The sequence below is a fragment of the Vombatus ursinus genome, unplaced genomic scaffold, assembly GCF_900497805.2.
Source record: "Vombatus ursinus unplaced genomic scaffold, bare-nosed wombat genome assembly UNPS02014812.1, whole genome shotgun sequence".
In the NCBI taxonomy this organism is placed as follows: domain Eukaryota; kingdom Metazoa; phylum Chordata; class Mammalia; order Diprotodontia; family Vombatidae; genus Vombatus; species Vombatus ursinus.
In genome coordinates, this window is record NW_020954590.1 from 75335900 (window position 1) to 75360522 (window position 24623).

At 39.1% G+C, this 24623-nt stretch overlaps 1 protein-coding gene across 1 annotated transcript in view; it reads left to right on the forward strand.

Moving 5' to 3' along the window:
• The first annotated feature begins 4882 nt into the window (after nt 1–4882).
• LOC114053992 (lipoxygenase homology domain-containing protein 1-like) overlaps nt 4883–24623 on the forward strand; it is a 657625-nt gene continuing 637884 nt past the window's right edge. The window contains 1 exon segment of the mRNA XM_027877094.1: nt 4883–4914. The gene's annotated coding sequence lies outside the window, so the exon portion shown is untranslated.

Here is a 24623-nt window from a genome sequence, read left to right on the forward strand (position 1 = left end):
GAAATGGCAAAAAAAGCCAGTTTGACTGAAGTCATAGTATTTGTGAAGGGGAATAAAGTGTAATAAGGTAGGTTTGAGCCAGGTTGTGAAGGGCTTCATATGCTAAGTAGAGGAAGTGAGTATTTGCTCTTAGAGGTACTAAAGAGCTCCTGTAGTTTTTTTGGGGGGGTGAGGGAAGAAGAGAATAAGCATTTGTAGGGCTCCTACTATGTACCAGGCACTGTGCTAAATGCTTTTTACAAGTATTATCTCATTTCATCATCATGACAACCCTGAAAGGCAGGTGTTATTATTATTACCCCCCCCATTTACAGTTGAGGAAACTGGGGCAAATAGAAGTTAAGTGACTTGCCTAGTGTCATACAACTGGTCATTGTCTAAAGCTGGATTTGAATTCAGGTCTTCTGATTCCAGGTTCAGTGCTCTATCCACTGTACTACCAAGCACTTTATTGAATAGGCAAATAGCATGGTCACCTTCTTGTTTTATGAATATCACTTTGGCAGCTGTGTAGAGGATGGAGTCCTCCTGCCATCCTCCATCCTCCATTAGCATGCACAACAGTGCTGAAATGGATGACTTTGGGATGCAATATCTTCTGGAGGAGTGCCAGTATCTTCTATGAGTGCTGGAAGGTAGAAGGAACATGAGAAGTAAGACAAAGAGAAGTTTATTAACAGTAGAATGAGATTCTAGAGGGCACAGTGGAAAAGGCAGACAGAATTGGTTTGGGACATAGGAGAGGTAGGTCTAGGTTTGTCCTGGTGAATGTTTAACAACTGGCCAGCTATGTGGTGGATAGATTGGAGGGGATAGAGAGATGAGAGAGGAAAGGCCTGAGATAGGGGTACCACTGCCACTAACTTAGTGAAGGAGAGTAAGGAGTCAAGAAGGGGATTAACAGAAAGTTTGATGATCTCTTTGACAAAAGCAGGAAAGTTTGGACTAGGGATGGGGGAAGATAATGAGCTCAGGTTTGGATATGTTGAGTTTAAGATGACTATGGGGCATCTAGTTGGAAATGTCAAATTTATAGTTGATTTGGAAATAGAGAGCAGGACAAAAGACTAGGGCTAGTAATATACAGATTTGGAAGTCATCTGTATAGAGATGATAACTGAATCCATGGGAACTGATAAGGTCACTGAGGGAGTGTAGAGAAAGAGAAGAATTGGAGTGGTTGGTGTTGTCTTCATCAGAGACTAGTAAAAATGAGTAGAGAAAGGAGGATAACATCAAGAAGACTTGAGATATTGCATAGTGGAGAAGGACCTCCTCACTGATAAATTACCGCTACTATTTTTTTCAGTAATGTATGAACTGAGGTCCTTTGCTGAGGGATGAATAGGTTTGAGGAGAGAAGATAAGGTATGATAGAGATCAAAGTAGGGAAGAATAAGATTGCCTTACTTAGTTGAAGGACCAGTTGAGCTTAGATAGAATCAATTTTTAGCAGACCCAGTAAGTAGAGACTTATGACTCCTTTTACTACTAGGTTAGCACCAAATTAATAGAAACAGATAGTGGGAATGATCCAAGATTAGTATTTATCAGGGCCTGAGCAACTACAGGCCACGGGGCAAGGGATTAGAGAGTTGAGCACAGTGTAAAGATGAGTTGATTAACTACAGGGTCAAAATTGGGAAGGGTGGAAAGTGAAGCCAGAACAGGGGTGATGGCCTGTATGGTAGGAGAAATAACTATTAGTTTCTTTCAACATGTGGGCTGAGCTAGTGAAAGGTATTTAAATTGGCCTTGATTGGTTCAGAGGACTAAGGCTCAGGTTGCTGACATGGTTTCCTGGTCACTTGAATACAAAAAGCCATGAGGAACTCTAACTGAGTGCTGAGACTTAAACAACTGCCCTTCACCTGCAATAGGTAAGTAAACCTCCTTTAATTAATTGTGAGATGGACTACAAATATCTTACTTTATCTTACTATCAAACATGAGGTACTATCTTATTATAGGCTTGGCAAGATTTCGGATACCAAAGTTTAGCACAAGAAAACATGAAATACACAGGAAGACAGAAAAAGAAAACGTATTGAGGGAACATAGAATAAGAAGGGCAGTCAGGGATGATGTTCCCTGGCTACCAGCAGTGGAAGGGAGTACTCTGCTGGGCCCTGGGGTAGAGGAACCTAAACCTGGAGACTGTTGCTAATTCATGATATGTGGGGTCTTGAGGAACTAGACTTGGGAGCTGGAGGCTAGTTGATATCCAAACCCCCTGTCAATGGTCAAAGAGGCTTTTGTCAATTACTGCTGATCTTATTTTGACAGGGTAGCTCAGGGGATATATGCATCTTCAGGACTTCCTCATTTAGGAGGGTGGGAAGGCTTCTGAAGTCCTTAGATGTGCCAGACTGATCTGGTCAGTTCTGGCCTGTTATACCTTGGGAGAGTATAGTTCTCCCTTCCACATCTTGACTTTCCCCATCCTGTTTTCTATATTTCGAGGATTGACATAAGAAATTAAAGGGGAATTTTTGGGGAGCTTTGTGGAAGTAGCAGACAACACAGAGCCTGTGACCAAAGACTTATCCCAAATTTTACAATAAGATACTGTGAACACCCCATAAAAGAAAAAATAAAAAATTCAGACTTCTCTGGTACAAAGGTCGGATCAAAATATTTCACTCTGATTGTCCAGATTGCAGGTGCTGCACCCCTATTCCCTGAGATGTGGAAGAGATAAAACTACACTGAGGGGTGGAAGGAGTAGAGGCCACAGTGAGAATAAACAATAACTTTTGGAGGAGTGAGGTTTCTTGAGATATGGAATGATCAGAAAAAAAAAGATTTTTGAAATTTGAATTTTTTTTTTTTGCTTTTTGGTGAGGCAATCAGGGTTAAGTGACTTGCCCAGGGTCACACAGCTAGTACGCGTAAAGTGTTTGGTCTGAGGCTAGATTTGAACTCAGGTCCTCCTGACTCTAAGGCCAGTGCTCTATCCACTATGCCACCTAGCTGCCCCTGATTTTTGAATTTTCATCATAGAAACGAAGATGATGAAATTCAAGTGTGTGACCTCCATTCCTGGGCAGAGCTAGAGTGGAGCTGAGGATATTGAAGCACTGGAAGGCCAGAGTATTTGAGGGAAATCAGAGCATTTATTGTAGTCTCCTAGTAAAGGACAGAGGGTGGAATGGAAAGCAGGACTGAACTGATTGTGAAAGAAAGCACAATGACCTAAGGGCAGGACTGTGGCATAGTAGATAGAACATTATCCCTGGAATCAGGAAGACCTCAGTTCAAATCTGACTTTAGATACTGAGTTGAAAGATCCTGGGCAAGTCATTCAACCTCTGCTTCTTTCAATTTTCTCATCTGTAAAATAGGGATAATAATAGCACTTACTTTCCAGGATTATTGTAAGGATCAAATGATGTCATATTTGTAAAGAGCTTTGCAGTCTTTAAAGAGCTATTTAATGTTGGCTATTATTATTATTAAATTGATACCAAGATGGGTGATATCAGTGTGAACACAAAAGGAGGAGTGATCACTACATAATAGTGGTGAGAGAGAGATTGTGGAAGTGATAATGAGGAGTAAGAAGTATGCCAATTTCCCTCCAGGACCAGAGTTCATGTAGTAGAGTGAGATAAGAAATATGACTCATACTGAAATAGATGACTTAGGGATGTAGTATCGTTTGGGGAAAGCCAAGTCTCTGTGAGTACCAGGAGGTGGGAGGAACAAGAAAAGAAAAGGTCTAAGCTGATGAGAAGTTTGTTAACAGGAGAATGAAATACCAGAGGGCACTATAGAAGAGGCAGACAGAACTAGATTGGGACAGGGATGAGGTAGGGCTGCCCTGTTGTCCTGATGAATGTTTAACAGCAGGTTCACTGAATTAAAAAAAAAACAAAACATATTCTTGACACACTTTAATTGCATCACTAACACTTTCTCCATCACTTTCTTAAGTCTAGAAATCACAAAACAATAAATCAAGCCCTGATTTGTAGCATTTACCAATTTCTGAAGTGTAAATGTTTATACTAAATTTTTAATAATTGACTCTCCAGAGAGAGCTGGTAGAAGCTCAGTCTAGCACCCACCTTGTAGGTCTGAGGTAGATGGGGAGAAGAGGACCAGAAAGTTGTGGCAAGGGAAAGGATGGTTTATGCTTAGGTAGCTGGGGATTCTGTACCCCTGGGGCTGGAAGAGGAAAGAACAAGTGTGCTAATTTGGTGGATATCTGACTGTTTGACTGGTGCTCATACCCTCAAGAAGGCCCATTCTCCTGTCCCTCTAGAATAGGATTGGGGGAGGGAGGGAGAAATTTGTGTTCTATTCAACAAGCATTGATTTAGCACCTTCTATGTGCCAGATACCACATGAGAACACAAATGTAAGTGATAGTTCCTGCCCTCCAGAAGCTTAGATTCAAGGGACAGGATGGGAGAGATGACGTAAGTAGTTATAAAATGTGTCCAATGTAATTCTAGGGCATGGAGTGGAAAGCAGCTCTAGACCTCTCTTGAGTCAGAATGAAGGGAATGTCGGGTCCTTGAGGAAATAAACACTTTGGATTTTTGTCTTTTCTCTTTACGTCTAACACTGTACTCCTAGCTCTTGGTAGGTTCCGAATTAATGCTTGTTGACATGAATTGCATTGAATGGCAACCAAGGCCACAAAATGAAGAATGGCCATATTCTTATTCAGCCTGTGAATTGTAGTAAGTGTTTGCTGTTGCCACAGGAAATCAGATCTGAATACAAACATTAGCTGCTCCCTTTTAACTAATGAAAACGGGATGGGATGAAAACTAAACCCAGAGTAAGTGCTTCAGGCTTTTAGTAAACAAAGGACCTCAGTTTTGCAAGGTTGTTCCTAGTACCTACTCTATTTCATATTGGGGGTAACTAAGGAAAATCTGGTTACTTCGGTGGAGGATACAGGTAAATACTGATTGAGAATGTGTGTTTCTCTTTCCTCTCTTGCTAATCTTTCTTTTCTCAAATCAATGTTTAATTTGAGTTCAAAAATGAAAAAAAAAATGCACTTAACTGGCATTTAGTTATTAGATATGCTTTATTTGGTGTGGCCCACCATGGGAGAGATGTGGACAGTGCCAGAAAACCTGAGCTCAGCTTTGCATATTACTATATTAATTATGTTATTAGAAGAATAATATTATGACATTATTATATGCCATGTAATAAATATGATAAAATTTGCATTATTATACTACATATAATGCTGTAATATATATTTTAATTTAATAGACAAAATCAGAACTCTTCTCTTTATGAGAAATTTGCATAGATGAATCTTTATCAGCTGCATTGGCCAGAAGATTGCATTAGATAACCTTTAAGTTTCCCTGCAGTTCTAGTATTTTCTATGAAGAGAAATGTTTTTAAGTCATAGGTCGTGGAGCTGGGTCTGTTGCATACTCCCTTTGTGACTTTGAGCAGGTCTCTTAACCACTTGGGCCTTAGTTCCTCATCGTGAAAATAAAGGGGTTGGACTGGATGATGTTGTGACTAGATGACATGATTGATGTCTTCCAGCACGGAGGTTAATGTATGTAAAAAATCTCAAAGTGCTATTTAATAATAATAATAGCTAGCATTTATAGAGGCTTTAAGCTTTGTGAAGCATTTACATATGCCATCTCATTTGATCCTCATAATCCTGTGAAGTAAGTGCTATTATTACTGTCATTTTCCAGATGAGGAAACTGAGGCTGAGAGGTTAATCAACTTGCACAGTTCCTGGCACTTCAATGTTTATTGACTGACTGACTGATTGTACAAGGTCATCTATCTAGTTATTGGCTGAGGCAGGACTTGAATTTAGGTATTCCTGATTCCAGGTCTAGCGCTCTATCCACTATACTACCCAGTTATCTTAAATGATAGCTTATTTATAGTTCTATAAAGTTTGCTAAGTTGTTTACTTATGTTATATCACATTATATTGTATTATATTACATCATCTTTATAGCATACATCATTTAATACTTAAATGTTAATGACAAGGATGATGACGTATCTTCTATGTATGGGGTCCTGTAAGGAGTTCAGGAAACACTCCAAAAAAGCTTACTAGGACTTCCTGATTGCTGATTTAGGAACTTAAAGACTTATGAGTTTCAGTTCATTTGTACAGAGAGTAGCAGGGCACTAGAGAAAAGAGATCTATTAATTTACTCAGTTTCCATTATTTACATCTTTTTTCCCCCCAGCATCGATCCTTGTCACTTTTATTCCTTGGTTCTAAGTAAGGCATTTTATTCTTTCTGTAGTTATTAAGCCAACTGTTTAGCACGATAGCAACACTCATTTAGTTTTTGTTGACATTTAGTTTTGTGCCTTCTATTCATTTTATAGCATCACAGTTATAGGGTGGGGCAGGCAATGCTCTTTCAGGGCCCATGGCAAGAGGAAGAAATGTAGTCTTCCACATGTCTGTGGCCTTCTAGGTCCTTGGGTGCGGCTTTTTGACTGAGTCCAAGATTTACAGAATAATTCTTTTTATTAAGGGGATTTGCTCTGAGAAGTTTGGATTCAGTCAAAGAGCCACACTTGAGGACCTAGAGGGCCACATGTGGTCTCTAGGCCCCAAGTTCCCTGACCTTGCATCAGGCAAATTATTTCACCTCTTTGCATTCAGTTGCTTAATAATAATAGTTCACACTCATTTAATGTTTTAAGGTTTGCAAAATGCTTGACATTTATCTTACCTGCTTTTCTAAGGCAGATGGGGAAACTCATCAGAGAATTTAAGTAATTTCTTCCTGGCTACAAAGCTAGTTTTAGACACAGGATTCAAATTCAAGTCTGTCCTGTACTCTGGGTCTAGCGCTCTTTTCACTGCATGATGCCACCTTGTCTGTAAAATGATGAGGTTGAAACATGGTTTTGTTATCACGCTAAATTGTAAGATCCTGCCAGGTAGGTGGTAGTGATGTCTAAAGGCTTTCTGCAGATTCTCAAAGTTTCTCCTTAAGGAAAGTACTTCCCGAGATCCCATAGGGTAGTAATTATTCTCTTTTTTGTTTCTGTATTGCTAATGCATACTTGGGTGTGGTAGATTTTGGCCTTCAGCTGCTGCTACCCCTCTGAGAACTGCTGGTTGAAGAACCTCCAGGGCAATAGACCAAATAAGAATTTACCCTGGTGACAGCAGGTTAAACATGCTAGTAAAATAGAAGTTGGGGGGGGGAAGTTTTAGTCAGATAAACAAGGTCATTAAGTAGGAAGAGGGAAAGCAGTCAAAATAACAGTTAAAAAAAGGGATTTTTCTTTTTTTTTCTTTCCTTCTAAAAATTATTTGTTTCACAAGGCTCTCTGGGAGAGGAGAGGGGGAAAGAGTATGGGAAAATCTAGGCAAATGAAAGATAGCAGTAAAAATCTATTTTAAAGGGGAAAATATAGGAAGGAGGAAGATCCTTAATTTAAAAAAAAATTCTTAGTTAAAAGGGATGTCTCTTTAAGTGGGGGAAGAATTGTTGTCCTTTCTACTCGAAGAGGACTAAAATGACATCACTATGTTGGAGTCAAACAAAGTGCAGTGTGTCCGACTGTGGCTGATCAGACCAGTAGGAACTGGGAAGGCTCTACTACAGGTCAGGCACAAGTAGTCTCTGAACATTTGGAGTGGAGATGTCTTTAAATTTGTGCATCTCATGTGTCTTTTGAGCTACTGAAATTCTGCTTTGCTCACAGAGCACAGAGCCTTCTTTGATGTGGGCATGCCAGCTGGGTGGCCCTGTGCCAGTGCCTTCCGGGTCTCATCATCGATTCCAAAATTCTCCAGAGAGACCTTGAGAGTGTCCTTGTATTGTTTCTTCTGACCTCATGTGAGTGCCTTGCATCGTGTGAGTTCTCTGTAACTTTAGGCCATGTAAAGAAAAACGATATCATTAAAAAATCTGTACAAGGTATCCCAAAAGTCTATTTAAGCTATTAAAGCTTACAGCTACCCTAAAACTTTGGGGATACCCTGTTAAAAAATAGAAGAAAGAGGAAAAAAGGTAGAAAAATATAAATTAGGTAAGTCTCAAGTCACTGTAGACTTTGTTTAGATAAAAATTAAGAAAATTCTGGGTTTGTGCTTCATTCATCATTTAGGGGCTGGCAGGACCTCCCTCATCTCAAACTAGTTGTTGTGACAGGGAATAGGGATGATCGTAGCTATGGGAGACAGAGAGAGGCTCAGGGAGCTCTGCCTGTTGACTGTAAGAATATTTAGGCATAATTTTGCACCCAGTATCCTTCCCCTGTTGTTTGACAGCTGTATCCTTACAAGCTAAGTAAATGTATTCTTCTATAACCCTTTCCCATTTGTTAGGTTGGTCATTTGCAATCATCTTGATACTTGACACCAGCAACTGTCCACTACAGTCACATAATTCCTTGTTTTCTGTTAAACTCCCCAGTGGCCTTGATTCTACTTTATGAAACTGAAATTGGTGGTGTAATCTTTTAACTTGACTATGCCGAAAAACAAGCTTTTTTTTTCTTTTGGTACAATCTTAACTATATCTTTTGATTTCACAATGTGTGTCTGAATCAAGGAAGTGGCTGTTCAAATAATTTGTCTCCTATACCATTTAGTTTTTGTTGATACTGGCTTTTTGGTGGTTTAGGATTACTTTATAACAATAAAACGCATGACTAACAACACCCTTAGAAACTTGCAAACAAATCTGCAAAGGTTTGTTTTTTTTTTTTTTAAGCAATTTAACTTTTATTTTGAAAATGGAAACACCACAGAAGCTATTATTGCCAAGTGGCAACTTTCAAAAAAAAAGATGTCAGGCAACCTGAGCTTCAGGAATGATGGATTGGGGGACTTGCCTTTGTATTCTACTGAGCTGCCTTAGTCACAGAAGTTCTAAGCAACCATCAAACAGAAAAGATGCTAAATCAGATGTTAACAACACTTCTGAGGTTTAGGGGGTCTGTCTGACTTTCCTTATCATTCAAACCTCCTGGGATCTTTTATAATTGGCCAATAAGAAGTTGTATATAGATTTAAAAGACAGTAACCTGAACAATAACCACATGAACTTTGGGAATTTCCATTTTAATATAAACATGTAAGTCTTATTAAAATAGCTTCTAGTCAATTCCAGGCAGCTCTTTAAAGATGCACTCATATTTTTACAAAGATGCAATTAATTAGAAATAGTAATTAATTCTCCTAGACTATGCAGGTTCTATTTTTTGTGAGATTTGCAGATAAAACCTCTTAAACACAAGGATATATGGAAGGAAGAGAAAATCTATAGAGGCATTAAGTGGAATCAAGAAGAGCTGAGTCCAGATCTTGCCTTAGATCCCATTTTTGTGATGTTGAGCAAGTCATTTAATCCCTCTATGACTTAGTTTCTGAAGTAGGGTACAGTGCATAGAGCACCAGCCCTGGAGTCAAGAGGACCTGAGTTCAAATTCAGCCTCAGATACTTGACACTTATGAACTGCGTGTCCCTGGGCAAGTCAGTCACTTAAACCAAACTGCCTCACAAAAAAAAAAAAAATGGAGAAAGTAAAATTATATCTACTCCACAGCACTGTTGTCAGGATCAAGTGAGATAAAATGTAAAAGTGTATTGTACCTTTAAAGTGCTTGATTGATGCTAGTTATTATTATTAACTATATAATGAGAGGCAGTATCATGTAAAGGAAAGAACACTGGGGTTGAAATAAAAACTGATTACTAGTCTTGTGCAATTCACTTTTCTCCAGTCTTCTTTCTCCTCATCTGTAAAATGGGGATAAAAATATTTCTTCTACCTACCTCATGGGATTGCTGTGAGGAGAACGTTTTGTAAACCTTAAAGTGCTATAAACACTTTTGTAAACCTATAAGTGTAAGTTGATTATTATTATTATTATTATTAATAATAATAAAAGGAAGAGGAAGAGGAGAAGGAGGACATAGGAGAGGAAAGGGAGAGGAAAGAAGGAAAGGAAGTCCATAAACTAAATACTTGAATACCCTTATCCTGATAATCCAGTCATATAGATTCATAACTAGTTGAATAGCCAGACTCAAAGAGGAATTGTTAGCTGTTCGATGTCAATATGGCAGGTGGTCTTCAGTGGAGTGCTCCCTGGATCCCTGCTCAATCCTGTAGTATGTAACATTTTTATTAATGACATAGATGGTATGGTCATCAATGAGGACACTGAGATGACATCAAGCTGGGAGGGACAGCTAACACACTAAGTCAGTATCCTAAAGGATCTTGACAGGCTAAAGCACTAGATGGAATCTAATAAGATGAAATTTAGTAGGGATAAATATAAAGTCTTACGCTTGGGTACCCAAAGATCAACTTCACAAGTATAATATAGGGAGGGGTATGAATAGGTCTGAAAAAAAATCTGAGGCTTTTAGTGGACTGGGAGCTCAATATGGAGTTAGAAGAATGTCGTGACTGCCAAAAAAGCTGATGAGATCATGGGATGCATTAAGGACATAGCTTCCAGACACAGAGAGGTCATAGGTCCACTGTACTCTGCCCTCATCAGACATTACATGCAGGATTGTGTTTAGGTCTTGGCACCATGGTTTATGAAGAACACTGATAAGTAAGAGTATGTCCAAAGTGGGGCAACCAGGAGGGGTGAAAGGTTTTGAGTCTATGACACATGAAATGGGTATGGTTATCCTAGAGAAGAGATGACTTAAGAGGGGCATGGTCACTGTTTTCAAGTATTTGAAAGGCTGTCATGTGGAAAAGGGGTTATTAGCCTTATTCTGTTTTGTCCCAGAGGAAAGAACCAGAAGTAGTCAGTGGAAGTTATGAAGAGGCAAATTTGGGTTTGATGTCAGAAAAACCTGAAAAACTACTTGCCTTAGTTTCCTTATTTGTAAAATAAGTATAATATAAGCACCTCCCTCCTAAGGTTTTTGTGAGGAAAAAAAAGATAATATTTATAAAATGCTTTGCAAACCTTAAAGCCCTATATAAATGCTCATCATTAGAAAAAAATCCTGATAATTAGAGCTATCAGCAAGTAAAATGGGATGCCTCGAGAACTGGTGGTTCTTCCTCCTTGGAGGTCTTTAAGCAGAGGTTAGACACTCATCTGTGTCCTACTACGACCGTGGTACGGTAGGGACTCTATTGATAAATGGGTTAGATCAGAGAGCTGCTGGATTCCTGTCCCACTCCCAAATCTTGTGATTCTATAAACAGTAAGAAGGTAAATTGGGAGAGAGAAGTTTCAGCTGAGTGATGAAGTGTAAAGCTGGACTGCAGTGTTGCAGAATGAGGTAAAGGAGAGGAAGTTGAGTCAAGGAATGCAGACAGGGGTTATTTATTTGTTTCCTTGTTTGTTTGTTTACAGGAATTTGACTGAAAAAGAGAGGAGAACTATAGGATAATAACTTGAGGGAGGGTAGGTAGGGAGTAATGAGGTTTTTCAAGGACTCAAGATAGCAATTAAGCACCAGAGAAGGAGCCAGAGTCCTTGAAAGTGCTGTCCTTTGTGACTGGTGTGGTATACTCTCTATGATCTTTGAGGCCTCGTGGCAAATTGGAGTGATGCTGCGGGCTTAGAAGAGGGAAAACCTACTCCTAATTTCTAATAGAAGATACCTTCCTTATTTTTCTCATTTTTCAGTCTTTTGATTTTGTTTTAATATTTCCAGACTTTGTTTTAATGTTTCTAGTTGTCTCTTGAAATCATTGAATTGTTCATTTGCTCCATTCTGTTTTTCAGAAAGTCAAGAATTCTAGTTTCATTTTTTTTCCTCAAGAGTTCTAATTTCATATTATGTCTCTTGTTGTCCCTATCTCTTACTTCATTTCTTCCAGACACTTTTGGAATCTTTGTGATCAAGCCATTCTTTTTTCTGAGGCTTTACTTAGTATACTTAGGGAGTTACTCTCTCTTGTGGCTTTAACCTCTTGGGCTTCTCTTTTATTTTTATTGTTATCTTCTGACTTTATATCACCTTCCTTTCTAAATATGTTTCTTCCTCCTCCCCTACACAGTGATCTATCTCTTATAACAACAACAGAAATAAATTAAAAAAAGCAAAGAGGAAAAAATCCAACAAAATCACCATGTCTGACAGTATATGCAATATTCCATACTCATAGTTCCCCACCTCTACAAAGAAGAGAGAGAGAGGTTCTCTTAACTGAGGTTTTTATCAATTCTTCTATGGGGTAAAGCTTGGTCATTATAATTATACAATGCTTAGCTTCATTTTTGTTGTTTGTGCGCTTTCTACTTGCTAAACACTAAGCTCAGGCTATGAAGGGAATTAAAATCATGTTATATGAGGATCAATCAGTCAAGAAGTATTAAGCACCTACTATGTGTTAGGCACTACTCTAATTGCTGGGGATACAAAAAAGATAGCTCCTGATCTCAACAAACTTAAAATGTAATGGTGGTGACAACATCCAAACCACTATGTACAAACAAATTATCTACAAGATAAGTAGGAAATAATTAAGAGAGGGAAGACACTAGAATTAAGAGGAATTTGGAAAAGCTTATTGTAAAAGATAGGATTTTAGTTGAGACTTAAAGGATTGTTTGAAAGAAGTGGGGGTATTTAGCACAAAGAAGAAAAATATTGAATGGAAGGGCATGATAGTAGTCTTCAAATATTTGAAAGGCCGTCATGAAGAAGACAATTTTTGTTGTTGTTCAGTTGTCTTTCAGTCAAGCATTTAGGGTTTTCCTGGCAAAGATACTAAAGTGGTTTGCCATTTCCTACTCCAGCTCATTTTTACAGATGAAGAAACTGAGGCAAACAGGGTTAAGTGACTTGGCAGTCACACAGCTAGTAAGTATCTGAGACCAGATTTGAACTCAGGAAGTTGAGTCTTCCTGACTCCAGGCCCTTTATCCACTGTGCCACCTAGCTGCCTCAAAAATGAGAGAGAAAGATTAGACTTGTTCTGTTTGGCCCTCCCCTTTCACTACTCTCCTGACTATGCTTCTGACTCTCTGGACCATGCCTCAGCTGCCTTCTCACCCTGGACATTTTAGCCTGGGCTCTTCTCACCTCAGAACATTCTGTTTTATTTCTGTCCTCCCTCTCAACCCCTCTCAACTACCTTCTCTCTTCCTTTTCAGCTCCCTTTTCTTTCCTCTTCCCCTATTAGAATGTAAACTCCTTGAAAGCAATGGTTTTTCTTTTTAAAAAAATATTTATTTATTTTTAGTTTTCAACACTTACTTTTATACGATTGTGAGTTTTACATTTTCTTCCCCTTCTTCCCCTTCTTGCCTTCCCAAGATGGCATGCAATCTGATATGGGCCATACATGTCCCATATTAAACATATTTCCACATTAGTCATGTTGTGAAGAAGAATTAGAACCAAAGGGGAAAATCACAAGAAAGAAAAAACAAAAAACAAAAAGGAAAAATAGTATGCTTCAATCTGCATTTGGACTCCATAGTTCTTTCTCTGGATGAGTCTTTTGGAATTCTCTTCGATCCTTGCATTGCTGAGAAGAGCTAAGTCTATTAAAGTTGGTCATCACACAATGTTGCTGTTACTGTGCATAATGTTTTCCTGGTTCTGCTCACCTCACTCAGCATTAGTTCATGCAAGTCTTTCCAGGTTTTTTTGAAGTCTACCAGTTCATCATTTCTTACAGAACAACAGTATTCCATTAAATTCATACAGCACCACTTGTTCAGCCATTCCCCAATTGATGGGCATCCTCTCAATTTCCAATTCCTGGCCACCACAAAAAGAGCTGCTTTAAATATTTTTGTACATGTGGGTCCTTTTCCCACTTTTATGATCTCTTTGAGATACAAACCTAGAAATGGTAAGCAATTGTTTTTCTTTTTGCTTGCCTCAGTATCCCCAGCTGTTACCACAGTTCCTAGCACTTATTAAGATTTTCTGCTTGCCCTACAGAACAAAATGAAGACTGCCCAGTGATCAGTTGTCTGTGATATTGATGACAAATCACTGAGATCATAAAGCATCAAAGAAAGATGATATTATTTTCGATCTTATTATAACATTAAAGATATTTTTTTCATAGACACAAAGAATCTTAATGTTGGACAATACATCAAGGCCATCTATTTCAAACCATAACCAACTCATGAGTTGCAAGACTGCAAACAAGTAAGCAGTAATCCAAGTTCCGCTTGAAGACCTCCAGTAAAGTGGAAGTCACTTCTTCAAGGCAACCCATTTCATTTTTGGACTACGCTAGTTATTTAGAAGTTTGGTTTTGGGGTTTTTTTATCCCTTATGTTGATCCAAAATCTGCCTTTTGTGTTTCTCACAAAAATAGAAAGCAGAAAGATACATGTCTACTTGAGCTTTCTAGGTGACCATGAATTTCCTTTTATGCGTAAAACTTAAGCATTAACAGGATTCTGTCAGATGAATAAAATAGCATGATTACCATAAACACTATTCAAAGCACAAAAAATTTGTGAAGTCCCTGTTGTGTCCACAGCACTGCGCATGGGTGGGGGAGGGGAGCTACAAAGCTAATCAATAAACATTTATTAAATGCCAACTATGTACTAGGTGCTGGGGGCACTGTATATTGATATATAATGATAAAAATGGAACATTACTTGCTCCAGTACTGTACACTGGCAGTGTACAGTTTATTGAGGGAGGCAATTTATATACATATGTACATAAAATGCATATATACATACACACATAATATACATGCAAAATACATACAAGGTAAATTTTGGGAATCATGAAAAACCTCATATAGTTGGTGACATGAGCTGGGAATGGAAGGAAACTAGGGATTCTGAACTTGGGCAACTAGGTGGTACAGTGGATAGAGTGCCAGCCCTGCAGTCAATAAGACCTGAGTTCAAATCCAGCCTCCGACTCTTACTAGCTGTGTGACCCTGGGCAAGTCACTTCACCCTGTTTGCCTCAGTTTCTTCACCTGTAAAATGAGCTGGAGAGGGAAACCACTTCAGCATCTTTGCCAAGAAAACCCCATAAGAGTCATGAAGAGTCAAACACAACTGAAATGACTAAACAACAAGAGATTCTAAGAGATGGAGTTTCAGGATGGAGCACGTTCTAAGCATGAAGGATAGCCACTGTAAACACATGAAAGTGGGAAATGCAGTGGCATATAAGATCATGAAGATGATATAGAATAGGAAGTAATATATTATATGGCTGGAAACAGAGATGAGAGAAGGTTGTTATGGGGAAATTGTGGGTAAGAAAGAATGTAAGTGTGAGTCAGGCAATTTATTACTCACAGGCATGCAGGTGGGTAGCTCCCTAGCCCAACAGTCCTGTGGACTTGAGCATATTGTGGGATGAGTACCCTCATCAGGAGAGACTTCCTATGGTTCTGTCCTTATATCTTATTGTTGTTGCTACACAGATTTACAGGAACTGATTGCCTCAGAGGCAGTGAATCAGTGGATCACCTAGAGTTCTGTCTCTCACTCATCACTGACTATGAGAGCATTGTTCAGGAAAGTTAGTTATACTTGGATTATATGAAGTTTGCCTGCATAATAGGGAGATTTCTATGCTGATAGTTCAATAACATTGTATATATAACCCTAAATGTAGCTGTCCAAGCCAGTTATTATATACACAGGAACTTCTGGGTATGTGGGTGAGTTAATCAGTGGTCAAACACTGGGTCCCTTCATCTAAAGCTGAGCAATAGACCAATCCTCACGGATGGAAAGGGTTTTAAATACAAGAGTTTTTATTTGATCTTAGAAGTAAGAGGCAATAAGTAAATTAAGAAGTAATAAAGACACAGTCCTTACTCTTATGTTTCTCATGTTACTTCTGAACTAGTTATTTTCTTTTTTGGTTAGGCAATGGGGTTAAGTGACTTGCCCAGAGTCACACAGCTTGAGCTAGTTATTTAGAGAATATAAGATGGTTTTGTCAGATGTTGACAAATGTTGACTAATTAATGACAAGACTGGAATATGCAATATATAGCAAAGAAAATTATAACTCTTTTAATAGTACATAAACTAGGTATTTGTGGCAAGCTGAAGAACATTAGAGGCAGCTAGATGGCTCAGTGTATAGCGTGCTGGATCTGGAGTCAGAAGGACCTGAGTTCAAATTTGGCCTCAGACTCTCACTAGCTGTGTGACCCTGGGGAATTTATTTAACCTCTGCCTTAATCTATTGGAGAAGGAAATGGCAAACCACTTCAACATCTTTGTCAAGAGAATCCCATATGGGGTCATGACAAGTTGGACACAACTGAACAACAACAGGAGCATTATAAGAGTCCTTAGTGTCCTAGAGGTGTGATTTCTCAGTGACTTGAAGAGTCCATAAATCTTATCTAAAAGAAATATTGCTTTTTCTGAAGTATTGTAGACAGCGTAGCTTTTGGTTGGATGGATAAGTAAAATGTTTGCAGCATTTAATATTAGTATTTCAGCTTTTAGGTAGTGATCATATATACTATATTTCACTGAACTTTATTCATGCGTACACATTTATAAGCCCCCTTTTAAATAATATGTTGTTCTTTGATGCCATCATCTATTTAGTACTTACTGTCAACGTAGCTAATGCTATAATTTGTGGCAAGTTATCACAGAATAATGCAACCCTGTTGTAAAATTACACATATATCAGTATACTAGTTATCCTCATGTTTTAAAAAGAAATGCAGCTTATTGGAGAGATCAACATCCTCTTCCTCCTTCTCCTCCTTCTTCTTCCTGTTCTCCTCCTCCTCCTTCTGCCCATTATTGTTAAAGAAATCGAGGCCTAGAGAGATAAAGTGAGATACTGGAGGTCATGCAAGGATTAAGTGGCAGAGACAGAATTTGGACTGTGGTTCTGATTCCAAATTCATCATCTCAAGTTTACCATTCTTCCTACTCTACCACACTATCTCCCCTTCTGGGGAAGTAGTGGCTGATGCTAGAAGTTTGCTCTATATGTGATGATACTTCTCCTTAGTTCTATGGATCCCACCCTTTCAGTGAGAATCTGTGGCTAAATAGGCTTCTAGACCAGGGATCATTTTGGAGGGAGCTTACCTTGAGTTCAACTTGGTGAAGGTGGTGTTTACCTTTTGTAAAAGTGGGGACCCTTGAAGGGCAAATCAGTTACTCCACTCAAACAATAATAAACTTAAACAATCAATAAACATTTATTAAGAATCTACTATGTGGACATCTCCAAAGGCCTCATGATGGAAAATGCTATCCACATCCAACGAAAGAACTATAGAGTTTGAATGTGGATTGGAGCATACTATTTGCTATTTTTTTCTTCTGTTGTGTTTTGTTTCCTCTTTCTGGTGGTTCCTGCTATTGGTTCTAATTCTTAATTACAGCGTCACTAATGTGAAAATGTGTTTAATAGGAATGTATATGTATAGCCTATATCAGATTGTGTGCTGTCTTGGGGAGGGAGGCGGAGAGGGAGGGGGAGAAAATTTTAAAACTCAAAAGCTTATGGAAGTGATTGTTGAGGAATCAAAATAAATTAATTAAAAAAAGAACCTACTATGTGCCAGGTATGGTGCTAAACACTGGCAAAAGGCAAAAGATACTCCCTGCCCTCAAAAGCTCACAGTCTAAGGAAGGAGAAATAAGAAAATAAGTGTGTGTAATCAAGCTATATACAGGATAGATAGAAAATAAATAATAGAAGGAAGGTCCTAGATTTAAGAGTGATTGGGAAAGGCTTCTTGTTGAAGGTGAGATTTTAGCTGGGACTTGAAGGAAGCCAGAAAAGTCAGAAGGCAGAGAGGAGGAGGAACAGCATTCCAGGCATAGGGGATGAACAAAGATAATGCCCTGAGCCTAGAAATGGAGTGTCTTCATGGAATAGCCAAGATGTCAGTGTCACTGGTTCAAAGATCACATGGAGGGGCCAGGTGTAAGGTGTAAGAAGACTGGAAAGGTGAGGCAGGGCTGGATTATGTAGGGCTTTAAACACCATGAGAGGATTTTCTATTTCATTCTTGAGGTGTTACAGAACCACTGGAGTTTATTGAATATGGCAGTGACATGGTGAGACTGGTGTTTTAGGAAAATCACTTTGGCATCTGAATGGAAGATGGACTACAATGGAGAGAGACTTGTTGCAGGCAGACCAATCAGCAGGCTATTAGAATAGTCTGGGTATGAAGTGATGAGGGCCTGCAACATGGTACTGGCAGTGTCAGAGGCAAAGAGGGTTATTCAAGAGATGTTGTAAAGGTGAAATCAACAGGCCTTGGCAACAAATTGGATATAGGGTATTAGAGATAGTGAGCAGTCAAAAATGGTACCTACATTTTGAGCCTGGAGGACTGGGACAATGGTTGTGCCCTCGACAGCAATAGGGAAGTTGGAAAGGGGAGAGGGTTTGGGGGGAAAGATATTGAGTTCCATTTTGGACATGCTGAGTTTAAGATTCCTGAAAGGCAGTTGGAGATGTGAAACTGGAGATCAGCAGAGACATTAGGGCTGGATAAGTAGATTTTAGAATCATTAGCATTGACATGATAAAATTTATGGGAGCTGATGAGATCACTAAGTAAAGTAATAGAGAGAGGGCTGGGTAGGGTACCCAAGATTAGTGGATGTGACCTGGGTGAGAATCCAGCACAGCAGACTTGAGGCATGGTTAGATGGGCAGGAGGAAAACCAGGAAAGAGTTGTGTTCCAAGAACCTAGAGAGAAGAAAGTATCAAGGAGAAAAAGATGATCGACAATGTCAAAAGCTATAGAGTGGTAAAGAAGAATGAGGATTGAGAAGAGGCCATTGGATTTGACAATTAGGAGATCATTGGTAACTTTGGAGAGAACAGTTTTGTTTGAATGATGAAGTTGGAAGCCAGATTGTTGGGAGTGAAGAAGAAAGTGAAAAGAGAAAATGTAGAGGTACCTATTATAAATAGCCTTCTCAATGATTTTAGCCACAAAAGGTCAGAAGAGATGGAGGATAATAGGGGATGGAAAAAGTTAACAGGGATGGAAGGATCAAGAGAAAGTTTTTTAAGAGGATAGGGCAACATGGGCCCTATAGATTAGGGTTAGTATGATTAGAGGAGGACCTTGTGATCCTCAGAGGTTCTGAGAAGTAGAAGTTCCCATTTTCACATCTCATCTCTGGTCTCAGATCAGCTGATAACAATGTCTGGAGAGTCAAGGACAGAATGGATGCAGATTCAAGGTTCTACAAAGAGACCAGCAGAAAAGTGACACCATAGCTAAGAGGAATATTGAGGACTCTAGCAAAAGATTTTCTAGAAACCATGTGCTACCCTCTTTGCCATATGTGCGATAAGCTTGGCCCTACTTTCTCCAACAAGGGGGAATGTTTTATACCAATTGTTCTTACTATACCACCTTAGTAAATAACCACTTTCTCAACAACAGTTAATTAAGGTTTGACTGACTAACTGATAATCAAGAAACACACTGATAGGGCTCAGAGCTATAGCACTAGAAATGGTACCACTAATTCCTCAAGGCTATCCATTGAATCTTGGGAATAGGTATAGCAGCCATACTCTGAAAACTTGACTTGTCAGCTTAAGTGGGAGTTGGAATAGTAACTCTGGAGCATCTTTGTGTGTTGCTGAGGTGCTATATGCTAAAAAATCATTTCTTCATTCTGGATTCTGGGCATATTCCTGGGTTTCATTGCCGTGGGAAGCTGTACTGGTTCTTAGCCTGGAGAGATTGCCACAACAATCTAACCCATGAATATTTCCATAACCTGTGGCTTTATAAGGGACAACTATTGTGTGATCTAGTGATCCCAGGCTCATATGCCTTTGCCATAACAGACTGCAAAGGCTAAGATGGGGGACCTTATGTGTGTGTAGAAATCACACATCCAGTTGAACAGTAACACAGAAATAGAGTGGATGCATGAATGAAAGAGTTATAAAGCATTTATTCGATACTCGGTATTTGCCAGCCTGTGCTAAATGTTGAATATGCAAATAAGAGAAAGCAAAACACTCCCTGCCTTCAAAGGACTTACATTCTAATGGGCAAAAGGAACCCATAAGAGGAGGTAGAAGTGGGAGAGAGAGATACTGGTAGGAGAGGGATGAAGGGATTAAAAAAAATGGATGAAATACAGGCTGTATGGTTTGGAAATGGTGACTGGAAACTGAATAAAATAGTAGGTGTAACAATGTTTGGGTGTGGAATCTTCCCATCACTGTTAATTAAAATGGTAAGTATATCTTAGAAGAATTCATATTCTAGTATCTCCTTTTCTGGTTCAGTTGGGCTCACAAACATCCATAACTGTTGGTTAAATAGTTGTACAAAAGTTCATTAGAGTAATTGGGCATCTTCTTAAGAACTAGAAGAACATAGTATAAGAAAGAGAGAAGAAAATGCTCCTATTTTGTGATGTGATCTTTTATACCTACGTGGTGTATCCATTTGGTTCTGGCCTGCCAGGTCTGGGTCTGGCCTATGTCTAGGTCTTTTCAGTTCTGTTTGATACTAGGTAAGGATTTGATATACTCATGAACTTGACGCTTGCTAGCTAGGTCTGTGGTCAACTTTGTGTAGGCTCTACACTTTTCAGGGAAGGAAAAACAATGGGAAATAAGTTAAGAAAACCCTGTTACCACCTTAGTGAGATCATTTCCCAGGTCTTTCCCACTGATCCCATTTAGCTACCTGAGACTGAATAAATAATCAGATGTACCCATGGTCCCACTTATGCAAATAGTATGCTAGCATTCTCCCTTTGTTTGATGGGCTACTTATTTGCCAGAGTGAACACTGTGTCAAAAATTACTTGTAGTGGCTGTGCTATCTTCTAATTCTGTGAATCTACTAAAATAGAAGCATCTAATCTGGGATCAAATGGGATCACAGGCAAATAGTCAAAGTAACCACAGTTCCCAATAGATTCCACACTACACAGTGACCCATGAAGCTCTGTCTCTTCAAAGCTACTACCTCTTTTCTTCCCTTCCTGAAGTCCTAGCCTTACATTTCACTCATATACTAATTACTCTATAATCATTCTAACACATTTTAAACTAAATGGGTCAGTGAGGTGGCACAGTGGATAGGGAACCAGCCCTGGAGTCAAGAAAACCTGAATTCAAATTTGACCTCAGACACTTACTAGCTGTGTAACCCTGGGCAAGTCACTTAACTTGGGTCCGCCTCAGTTTCCTCATCTGTAGAATGGAGATAATAATAGCACCTACCTCCAAGGGTATCAAAGGATCATAATAATAGTAAAACACTTTAGCACAGTGCCTAGCACAAGTAAGTGCTGTATAAATGTTAGCTATATCTTTATTATTAATATCAGTGGGATGAATTAACCATAGCAAAAATACAAGATGAAAAAGGGACCAGGTATCATCTACTGTGCCAAGAAAACGCCACATGGGGTCATGAAGAGTCGGGCATGACTGAAATGACTGAACAAGCATGACAACAAATCATCTACTGTGCATTCAAGTTAGACTCAGAATCCTGATATGCTTTTTATTTTTATTTTTTTATTTTTATGGTAATTTTTATTTGTTTTTTGTTTTCAACATTTATTTCCACAAGATTTTGAGTTCCAAATTTTCACCCCATCTTGCCCCTCCCCCCACCCCAAGATGGCATGCATTTCTGAATACCCCTTCCCCTAGTCTGTCTTCCCTTCTATCTCTGCCCCCCTTCTTTTATCACCTTCCCCTTCAATTTTCCTGTAGGGCAGGATGGATTTCTGTACCCCATTTCCTGTATTTCTTATTTCCCAGTTGCATGTGAAAACTTTTTTTTTTAAACATGTGTTTTTAAAACTTTGGATTCCAAATTTTCTGCCTTCCTCCCTCCCCACCCACCCTCATTAATAAGGTAAGCAACTAAATATAGGTTATATATGTGCAGTTATGCAAAACACTTCCATAGCAGACGTGCTGTAAAAAACTAACTCTATTTTCCTTAATCTTATCCTGCCCCCCTCATTTATTCTATTCTTTCTTTTGAACCTGTCCCTCCTCAGAAGTATTTGCTTCTGATTATCCCTTTTCCCAATCTGCCCTCCTCTCCATCATCTCCCTACTCTCTCGTCCCCTTACCCCCACTATTTTCCTGTAGGGTAAGACAGATTTCCATACCCAATTGAATGTGTTTGTTATTCCCTCCTTAAGTCAAATCCTATGAGAATAAGATTCACTGATTCCCTCTTACCTTCCCCCCTTTCTCCTCCACTGTGAGAGCCTTTTCTTTTCTGTTTTTTTTTTGTGAGATAATTTACCCCTTTCTACCTCTCCCTTTCTCCTTCTCCTAGTATAATTCTCTCTCACTCCTTAATTTTATTCTCCAGATATGACCCCTTCATTTTCAATTCACCCTGAGCCCTCTATCTATCTATCTATCTATCTATCTATCTATCTATTTATATCTATATATACATACATATAATTTTTCCTCTTCAACTACCTTAATACTGACAAAGGTCTCACAAGTTACAAATATCATCTTTCCATGCAGGAATGTAAACAGTTTAACCTTAATAAGTTTCTTATGATTTTCTTTTTCATGTTTACCTCTTCATGTTCCACTTGAGTCTTGAATTTGAAAATCAAATTTTCTATTCAGCTCTGGTCTTTTCATCAAGAATGCTTGAAACTTCTCTATTTGACTGAATGACCATTTTCCCCCCTGCAGGATTATATTCAGTTTTTCTGGGTAGGTGATTCTTGGTTGTAATCCTATCTCCTTTGCCCTCCAGAATATTGTATTCCATGCTCTGCAGTTCCTTAATGTAGAAGCAGCTAAATCTTGTGTTATCCTGATTGTGTTTCCACAATACTTGAATTGTTTCTTTCTGGCTGCTTGCAATATTTTCTCCTTGACCTGGGAACTCTGGAATTTGGCTACAATACTCCTAGGAACTTTCCTTTGGGGATCTCTTTCAGGAGGTGATCAGTGGATTCTTTCCATTTCATTTTGCCTTCTGGTTCTAAAATATCAGGGCAGTTTTCCTTGATAATGTGTTGAAAGATGATATCTAGGCTCTTCTTTTGATCATGGCTTTCATGATCAAAATAATTTTTAAGTTCTCTCTTCCAGATCTATTTTCTGGGTCAGTTGTTTTTCCAATGAGACATTTCACATTGTTTTCTAATTTTTCATTCTTTTGGATTTGTTTTACAGTGTCTTGATTTCTCATAAAGTCACTAGCTTCCAATTGCTCTATTCTAATTTTTAAGGAAGTATTTTCTTCAGTAATCTTTTGGACTTCCTTTTCCATTTGGCCAATTTTGCTTTTTAGGGCATTCTTTTCCTCATTGGATTTTTGGACCTCTTTTGCCATTTGGGTTAGGCTATTTTTTAATATGTTATTTGCTTCAGTATTTTTTTGGGTCTCCTTTAGCAAGCTGTTGACTTGTTTTCCATGATTTTCTTGCATCACTCTCAGTTTTTCCTCTACTTCTCTTACTTGCTTCTCAAAATCCCTTTTGAGCTCTTCCAAGGCCTGGGACTGATTCATATGTTTTTTGGAGGATTTGGATGTAGGAGCTTCAGCTTTGTTGTCTTCTGGTTGTATGTTTTGATCTGATTTGTCACCAAAGTAAGATAATATAGTCTGACTCTTTTTGTGCTGCTTACTCATGATCCCTGCCAATTACTTGAGTTTTAAACTCTTTGTTAAGGTAAGAGTCTGCTTCCAATGTGGAGAATGTACTGTCCCAAGCTTCGGGGTTTGTGCAGCTGTTTTCAGAGATACTTCTAGGGATCAGAAAATTTTCAGTTCTTCCAAGGTGCTATGATATGGGGCAAAGTGTTTTCTCCCTACTGCCACAACAAGCTCCACCACACCAGGGTTGCTCCTCACCCAGGAACGCCCCTCAGAACTGTGACCCAGATCTAAGCACAGGCAAAGCAAGAGATTCCTGCCTCAGCACTGGCAAAGAGATCCCTGCAATCACCCTCTGATCAGCCACTTGATTCCCCCTCAGTCTGTGGGTCAGAAGCTCAGGAAACACCCACAGCCCTAGCGGCCATGCTCGGGACTTGAGACTGAGACCTAGCTCCTCTTTTACCACAGTCACAGACTTTTCCCCACTGACCTACTAAGTTGTCTTTGGCATTCCCGGGTTGAGAAGTCTGGAAACTGCCACAGCTACCTGCGATTCAATCCTTTGAGGCCTGCTCCAGGTTCACTGCGGCCTACCCGCCCATGCTGAGCTGCGCTCCTCTCCCTGCCTGGCGTGATATACCTTTCTGATCAACCATCCAGGCTGTCTTTGGCTGTAAATTTGTTTCACTCTGTCTTTTTGTGGATTCTGTTGCTTTAGAATTTGTTTAGAGCCATTTTTTATAGGTATTTGGAGGGGTTTTGGGGGAGACTCAAGCAAGTCACTGCTTTCCCTCCGCCATCTTGGCTCCACCCCCCCATATGCTTTTTAAAGCTTTCTTCTTCAATATGAGGATTCCAGTTTATCTTTTCCCCAAATCTACACTAGGATGAAAGCATCTGTGAATTAAGCTTGAAAATTATTAGCTGTCTCTCCTGTTTTGGTCTCATTTAGTAGTCATTTCCTCATGACTATAGCATGCACTGAGCAAGGTCGACTCAGGCTTTAAAGATTTCTATGATTTCAGTGGTGTTGGGAGCTCCAGATCAGCACCTCCGTAATTTACTAGAGTACTGAGAGGATAAGAGAATGGCGTGGAATCACACAGT